This window comes from Canis lupus, chromosome 29, assembly GCF_011100685.1.
Source record: "Canis lupus familiaris isolate Mischka breed German Shepherd chromosome 29, alternate assembly UU_Cfam_GSD_1.0, whole genome shotgun sequence".
Classification (NCBI taxonomy): domain Eukaryota; kingdom Metazoa; phylum Chordata; class Mammalia; order Carnivora; family Canidae; genus Canis; species Canis lupus.
The window spans coordinates 36566156-36574090 of record NC_049250.1 but is presented as its reverse complement, the minus strand read 5'-3'; positions in this window follow the sequence as shown (position 1 = coordinate 36574090).

Below are 7935 nucleotides of genomic sequence, written 5' to 3'. Positions count from 1 at the left end.
TGGGTTTCTCTGTTTGCAACTGCCTGATGGTTAGATTTTAATAAGAAATAGCTTACCGACTGACTCATGAAAGAGGTTTGCTTTTGCCTCTATTCTGTAAAAGAATTTGTATTTCTGAGAATCCTGGCCGACATTGTCTGTTATGCCTCATGTGTCTCTACCGATTTACAGCAGGACTTGGGGAGAACACCATCACACCTTCCATTTGGTTGTAAGGGAACTTTCAGGTGAAAACCTATCTGCAATTACTCCTTCATTGGTAGAGTAATGACTTCATGGTCATCCTTCAGAGACATTCCTCCCTGAGTGTAGTGGCCCAAGGCTTTTTCTAGTTACTCTTACATTATATCTGCTGTTGTTTAGGTGTAATTTAGTTTCCATAAATGCTGGTTAGTTCTACTTCTTGGGCAGAAGTCCACATCCCCAGCCAACTCCCATACTGGTCTCTTACATTCTGGGTCGTTATACACCTGCCAACTTCTACCTACAGCTATACATTTAATTGCCCCAGGGCCAAGTATCAGACAACCAGGGACAGCCCCTGTGCCCCAGAGCCTACTGAAATTACCCAAAGCCTGCTTATTTTGCCTCACTTGTTTCTTCCTGCAGAAACCACAATAAAGGTGCTTGCATATAGTTCCCCTCTCTCCCTCTGCCTCTTGACCCAACCCCAGTGGGCTTGCATGGTGTGTTGTGTTCTCAGGGAACTAGGAGTATACCCAAACTGTTAAATACTTTCTGGCTTCTTTGAGCTGCATCTGGCCTCACCATGCTTCATTCAAGGTAATATTGTTTAAAATAGGTCATATATATTTCAAGTTTTTCTCAAAGATTATATACTTATCAGTAACCCCAATAAGTAGTATGAAAGGGAAGAAAAAAAGAAATGATGCAATGGCAAAGAAATTTGCCATTTCTTAACAGGTCCTCAGAAGTTCCCAGGTAAATATATCAGAAACAATTTTATGCAAACACAATTCATGCTGGAGCAGACTATTCGAGATTACGTTGGATTCACTGGATATTTTTGAAAAGGTTTGTTTTTATTTCATCATTTTTAGCATTTGAAGATTCATTCTGTTGACATTATTTAAGGTCCCTAAGCTTATTCATTTCAATTATTCTTTTGAAAACCCACACCAAGGTATAAAATATCTAAACTTTCATTAAATGCTAGAGATGAGATGATTAGTTTTGGTTACTTTGAACTCACCCGGGTTCCCAGCTCAGGAGCCTGTGATTGTATCTTGTAACTCATTTCAGATAGCTGGCGAGTTCGTGTCATCCCTGGTGTTTGTGTAGCCTTTCAAAGACCCGATCTTTTTCTCTAGTGTTATTATAATCTGAAGTAGAAATGGGGACACTTTTTCTGAAAGTATGTCACATGCGCTAGCCATTCTCTAAACTTAAGAATGAGGCAATGTTGGGGAAACTAAAAAGAAGAAAAAAGGGGGGGGGCAAGAAATAGGAAGAGGGAAATGCTGTTTGCTACAGTATATTTTTAATAGCAAGAAATAGTGTCATATAATTCTGACTACATAAAAGTGGCACTTGATTAGTCCTGAGCTGTATCTACACATACAGTTGAAATAAAATTAAGAACTCAAATACATTCTTTGACTTATTTACCTAATTCTGTGTCCTCTCCCCTTAGTTTCCTCCCCAAGAAATTTGCTTCTATTCTCCATTTTCTTTCACTTCTATATCTAACAACTGCCATATAATTTTTAAAACGAGTTAATGAGGGCACTAATAGTGTCACTAAATTTACTACTGACCAATATTTCAGGGTACAGTTAAAAAACTATCCCCAAAGGAAAAAAAAACACTACTCTAAAATCTTTATAATAGAATTGATCATTTAGAGCTACCGTAAATAAAGCACTTGAATTTATTCAAGACCAATCTTGTCACTGTAGTCTATGAGCACCTGATGGGCCATTCATCAATAATTAGTCCAAAAAAAGCTTCCCATTTGGTGAATTCAAACTGAATTTTTCTCTCTAATTAGTATACTGTAGAAATGGGTATTTCCTACTCTCATTGTATATTCTTGAATATGCATAAAAAGATACTAATGAAAATTGCTTAGATGGTTTAACAATACTGAATGGCGCTAATTTGACTAAATTTTATATGCCTGGATTCATTTAATAAAATCTTTCCTGTGCATATAAAATATGAATCAGTTCCCAAAGTGCCTATCTACTGCATAACTCATACCTCAGGAATCTTGCTTTAAATAGTGGGTCATGTTAGTAAGAACAAAAAAGACCACTTATTGATCAATAGATCTTGTGACTGGCTTTTTACTTTCTTTGAATCTTACAGATCCATTCAGTGGACAATATCTTGTGTTTCTTCTTTTGAGTCCATGGGTGGAGATGCAGCCTAGGACAAGATCCTGGAGAATTAGCTTGCTCTCATCTTCTGACTCTCCCTCACTGCCTCCAACTCCTAGCTCGGTAAGAACTAGCCTTCCTTGCTTCACATCCCCGATGTCTGTGATTGCATGTCAAATGTTTGGTAGCACATGTAGACCAACTTCTACAAGTTTGAATCTGATCCAGTTTTAAAAGTGTCCACTCCTAGGCCAAACTACCATTTCTAAGGAGATGGAGACATAGGATGTCAACTTGCTGCTGGGTTGTACCCTGGATCTGGAGGGGAAGCTCCCAGAGATGGAGGTGCAAAGCAAATTGAGTAGACAACTTGAAGTTGCCCACAATGAAATACCCATTTCTCATTTCCCAATACTTTGCCTGTAGCATTTACTTCCAGGCGAAGAAACAGGTGGAAGCTCTAAAGCAGATATTACATTTAGATATTATTATAAACAACAGATATTTTGTCCCAGAGCTGGTTTCTCTTGCGAGAAAGTAGCCTATCTACTTCCCTGTTGTATGAAGTACCAATTTAAGTTATGCATCATCTGACTATTGGCCATCTCTTTCCAAAACCTGTTCCTACAAGTTTTGTTCAGTAATGTTCAGTTTTCTGTAATTTCTTAGATTTTTCCTAAGACAAGTGCTTGTCTTAAAACTTGGAAACTGCAGAAAAGAAACTAACTGGATTGTACCTGGCTGGATCCTATCTCTTAATATTTTTAAATATCAGGAGGAAAACATTTTGTTTATACATATCGGCAAAAACTTTGGCGCACTAACCTGTACTTTTATCTAGAGTAGAGCCAAATAAATGTAGTGATTATGTCATAAAATATTTAGATACGAGAGGGAATTTTTTATTTTTTTTAAGAGAATTTTCAAGTGGGTCAGTAAGCACAGAGCAAGTGGTCAATTTTTTTTCCCCAGAATAAATCTACTGAGGGTGCCTAGCATTATCCTGTGAACCCCACCTCAAAACTTTAGGAAAATAGGCCTCGTAGCAGAGAGTTATTTAAATTCATACTTAACATACAAATAACCTAGCAATTTCTCTTTGTACATTATCAGTACCTCACACATGTTGCAGGAAAGCATAGTTGCTCAGAGCTGGGACTTTGCATCATGCAGATCTGAGCTGAAGACATAGCTCCATCTCTTTCTATATGTGTGATGCTGGCCAATAACATGGGTGCCTTGAACCTCAGTCTTTTCATCTAAAAAATGTAAAAGTCTTACTCTGTGGATTAGATTAATGTCAATAAAGGACTTATTATCAGGTATTCAGTTTGATTAATACTCAATAGGAAGAACTAACATTTTCTAAGTTCTTATAAGAGGTCAGATACCATTCTGTATAGCTTACATACTCATTTAATCCTCACAACAATCCCAGGAGGAAGGTACCACTATTACTCCTGTTTTAAAGACTAGGAAATTGAGGCACAGAGAGGTGTAGGATAATCTGGGTGGCAGTTACAAGGCCAGGATTTGAACTCAGGCAGACTGGCTGATATCTGTGATCTTAGCATGATGCGAAGCAGTCTTCTCAGTGAATGTTAGCTATTACTGTCTGTGTTGTTCTTGTTGCTGCTATTGCCTGAAAGTTAGAGCACAAAATAACATGCACTCACACACTAAATCATAGCTAACTCGTTTGGGAAACAGGGCAAATCAAGGCCAACCACGTTTGATATATCTGGAAAGAGGCATCTTATCATATTAGTGTATCTGTAAGAATACTTAATATGAGTATAGGTTGAACTTCCCCTAGTCTTCATTCTGCTTTTAAAATATCCTAGAGGGGCACCTGGGTGGCTCAGTTGGTTAAGTGTCTGACTCTTGATTTCGGCTCAGGTCATGATCTCAGGGTGGTGAGATCGAGCCTTGCACTGAGTGTAGAGTCTGCTTGAGTTTCTCTCTCTCCCTCTCCCTCTTCCCCTCCCACTGTTCTCTCTCTCTCTCTCTGTCAAATAAATAAATAAATAAATCTTAAAAACAACATCCTAGAACCTTCAGAACTGCCTTTGGTTGTTCAAAGTGCCAAAGATGGCTGTGCTCCCCAACTGCCTCTTGCTCCTTAATTACTTCTAATTTCTGTTCATCAACACTCATAATCCCTTGGTGACATATATATAAATCATATGCTAGAATGAAATATAGCTAGTTAACTAGTTAACTTATTAAGGTTGATTACCTGATAGACTCCCAAAGGATTGGCATTTTGAAATAAGAACTCATTAGCATAAATGAGGCTGTAATCTCACACACGATGTTAAAGAGATGAAGTTAAGGAAGTACAGGGATTGGGGTTGGGAGTGGGGTTTGGGCAGGGATGGGAGAGAAAATGATTTCCTAACAGTTAAAATCACACTCCAGAGTTTTATCCTGCTAATAAGTTATCCTGATCATAAGGTTATTCCTGGATAATTAGGTAGCCTCTGGACCACAAATTGTGATGCTCTTTAAACATTATTTTGGGTAGTTTTCATTTGACCAACTGATGAGATGCATTTGGCTTTTCTCACTGAGACCATAATGTTTTCAAGTTAGATCTTTTCAGTGAGAATGAACACTGTAAACTCATATTAGGAGGCTGTGGTGAGGCATATGAGCTATTACTAACCTCTCAGTCCATATCAGCTTACAGGAAATGTGGATTCTGAATAATAACATAATCAGGGAGGAGCTTGATTAAATCAGAAATTAGACCCTGTTTTAGGTAAAGAGGCAATTTTTTAAATTATGCATTTAAACAAATAGTACTTAAAAATCTATGTTTCCCAGGTTAGCATTATGGCTTACCACGTGTATAGACATGGACATATTAAATATAGATACAGTTTTAGGAATTGATGTTAATAATTTAACTAATCAATGCTAACTTAAGAACCATGTTAGGCAATATTTACAAGGTTTGTGAGATAAAACATGCAGGCACTGATGTTGAATCTAGTTTTCAAAATGAGGAAAGTGAGGCTCAGAGACATGAAGCAGTTTCTGAAGGGCCTTAGTTGGTCCATAGTTGAATCAGGAATTGAACTCAAGTCATCTGACAAGAAAGGTGGAGCTCTCCTCATGATATCTTATGAAGCAGAGGCCAATATTTCTCATAGCTCCTCTCATTTCTCCATTCATGTAGCATTTGCTCACCCTGTGTATATGTTTCAGATCATTACTTCATATATATTTCCATTGTTCTTTCTTGACACATTGTTTCTGCCCCTTTGTTCTATAAGAGCACCACATTTTTTTTTTTGTAATTCAAACCACACACTGTCATCTTTCTCTCAAGTTTCTGTTTACAGTGTACTCCCCACTTGGAAAATCTTCATAGGCCTGACCTCCTCCCTCCTCCCTCTCCCCTTTGGAATAGGTGGATTCTATCCATCTTTCAAGGTCAACCTCAGTTGCCATCTTCTTCAGGAAATTTTACCTGATTTCCTGTGGCAATGCTAAAAATAATTATGATTATTTATTTAATAAAATGCATGTACTACTATACTAATATATTGTGTAACATCCACAAAGATGGAAACTACAAAAATATGAAATAAAGGAATAGAAATAGAATTTCCTCTATTTTCTTTTTATACCCTACTAAACTGTCATATGTATTCCACTTGCAAGACCACTGGTCTATAGCTGTGGTTCTCAACTAAGACTCATCAGGAGTTCTTATAAAAAAGGCATTTTCCCAGTTTCCCCTTTAGGTGATGAATTCAATGGAGATTAAGTGGGTCCAGGAATATGTCATCTTTATTTTACTATTGCTTTTTAGAGAGAGAGCACAAGAGTGGAAGGGGGTAGGGGCAGAGGGAGAGGGAGAAGCAAACTCCTCACAGATCAGGGAGCCTGACTCTGGGCTGGATCCCAGGACAGAACTGAAGACAGACACTCAACTGACTGAGCCATCCAGGTACCCCAGAATCTGTCATCTTTAGATAAATCTCCAGTAATGCTGATGTAGTGGTTAACAGACCACATTTTGAGAAACACTGTTCTAGAGAAAAGGTGTTTGAAGCCACCACTTCTGAAAATAAAAGATCATCTTATGACTCCTCTTTTGGCAAGACCCTTCTTGTAATAAAAGCCACTGAAGTATCTGTTGCTGTGGAATAAATAATGCCAGAACTTTAGTGGCTGAACACAAAACACATCTTCCTTGATCACAATTTGGTAGGTTAACAGCTTGGACTGGATTCAGCTTTTCTGCTGACCTTGCTGAGGGATATTCATTACATTTATATTAAGCTGGCAGATAGGCTGAAAGAAGATAGTCTAGGAAGCCTCAGCTGGGATGCTTTGTCTGTGTTCCATGCATCTCATCATCCCATCCCATCTCATCTCATCTCATCTCATAGTAAGCTAGTCTGGACTTATTCACACAGTGGTTTCAAGGTAGAAAGAAAGGATCAGAAGCTGCGCACAAGCACTTTTCAAGCCTCTGCTTGCATCATGCTTGCTAATATCCTATTGGCCAAAGCAAGTCACATGGCTAAGCTTGCTGTTACAGTGGAAGGGTATTACACTAAGGCATGGACACAGGGAAGTGTGCCTCGCTGAGATGATTGCTGTAGAAATTTACAGCAATATATCAAAAGGATTCCTTTTTATATAGACCACTAACAATGTTTAACCAATTTCTTATTAGGTTAAGATCCAATTTATAGCAATGGCTGACAGTATTTAAAAACAAATGTTTTCTTAAAATAATTGAGGAAAATTAAATATTATGCTCCTAGCTGCTTAGGTTTCAAATAGACACAGTATGGAGATGGAAAAAAAATATGACATAGACCAGGAAACTCTTCTGCTTCAGAGTTTGCATATGGATTAAAGAAGTAGGAGGTAGATCATCCCAACTTCAGATCCTCCTCAATAGCAGCTCTTAGGATTGCAAGGAGCCTGCAAGAGGCACCTATCCCTGGGTCAGACAATATTAAACACCAAAGGCCAAAGAAGTGGTTTATGGCACTCTGTGAATACAGCTGGCCAAGGTGGGTATCTGGGTAGAGAAGTAGTAAGAGGAAATAAGAAGCATGTGACATAGGCTTTTAAGGATGTTTGAGCTGATAGTATATTTGTTTGTAGGAATCAGGGAAATAAAAGCTTTATCTTAGTCTGTTAAAAACATCTTAGAGTTTTTCAAATGAAAAATCTACTAAGCAAAATCAAGTGATAAAGGGAATATGGAGTAACATAGGGGAAATTTAAGTCATATTAACCACTGTAAGAAAGCATTGGAATTTTCTTCCATATGTGTTGATCTAGAAAGTGATTAATGCAAATCTGATCCTTCATTTAGTAAACCAACTGATACTTATTTCATAAGTACCTCTCTATGCAAAGCACTGATTATGTTGAATATGATATTCAAATGTACACTATATTACCCGAAAGGCAAAACATCTTAATTCTTGCTTTTTAAATTATTTCTCCTAATAGGGAAAGAGAATACATTAGAAATTGGTACAAATGATTCATTTAATTTTGGCTCTGAATTTTCTATTTTGCATTTTACCTTTCTGTTCTTTTGGCTAATTTGAAG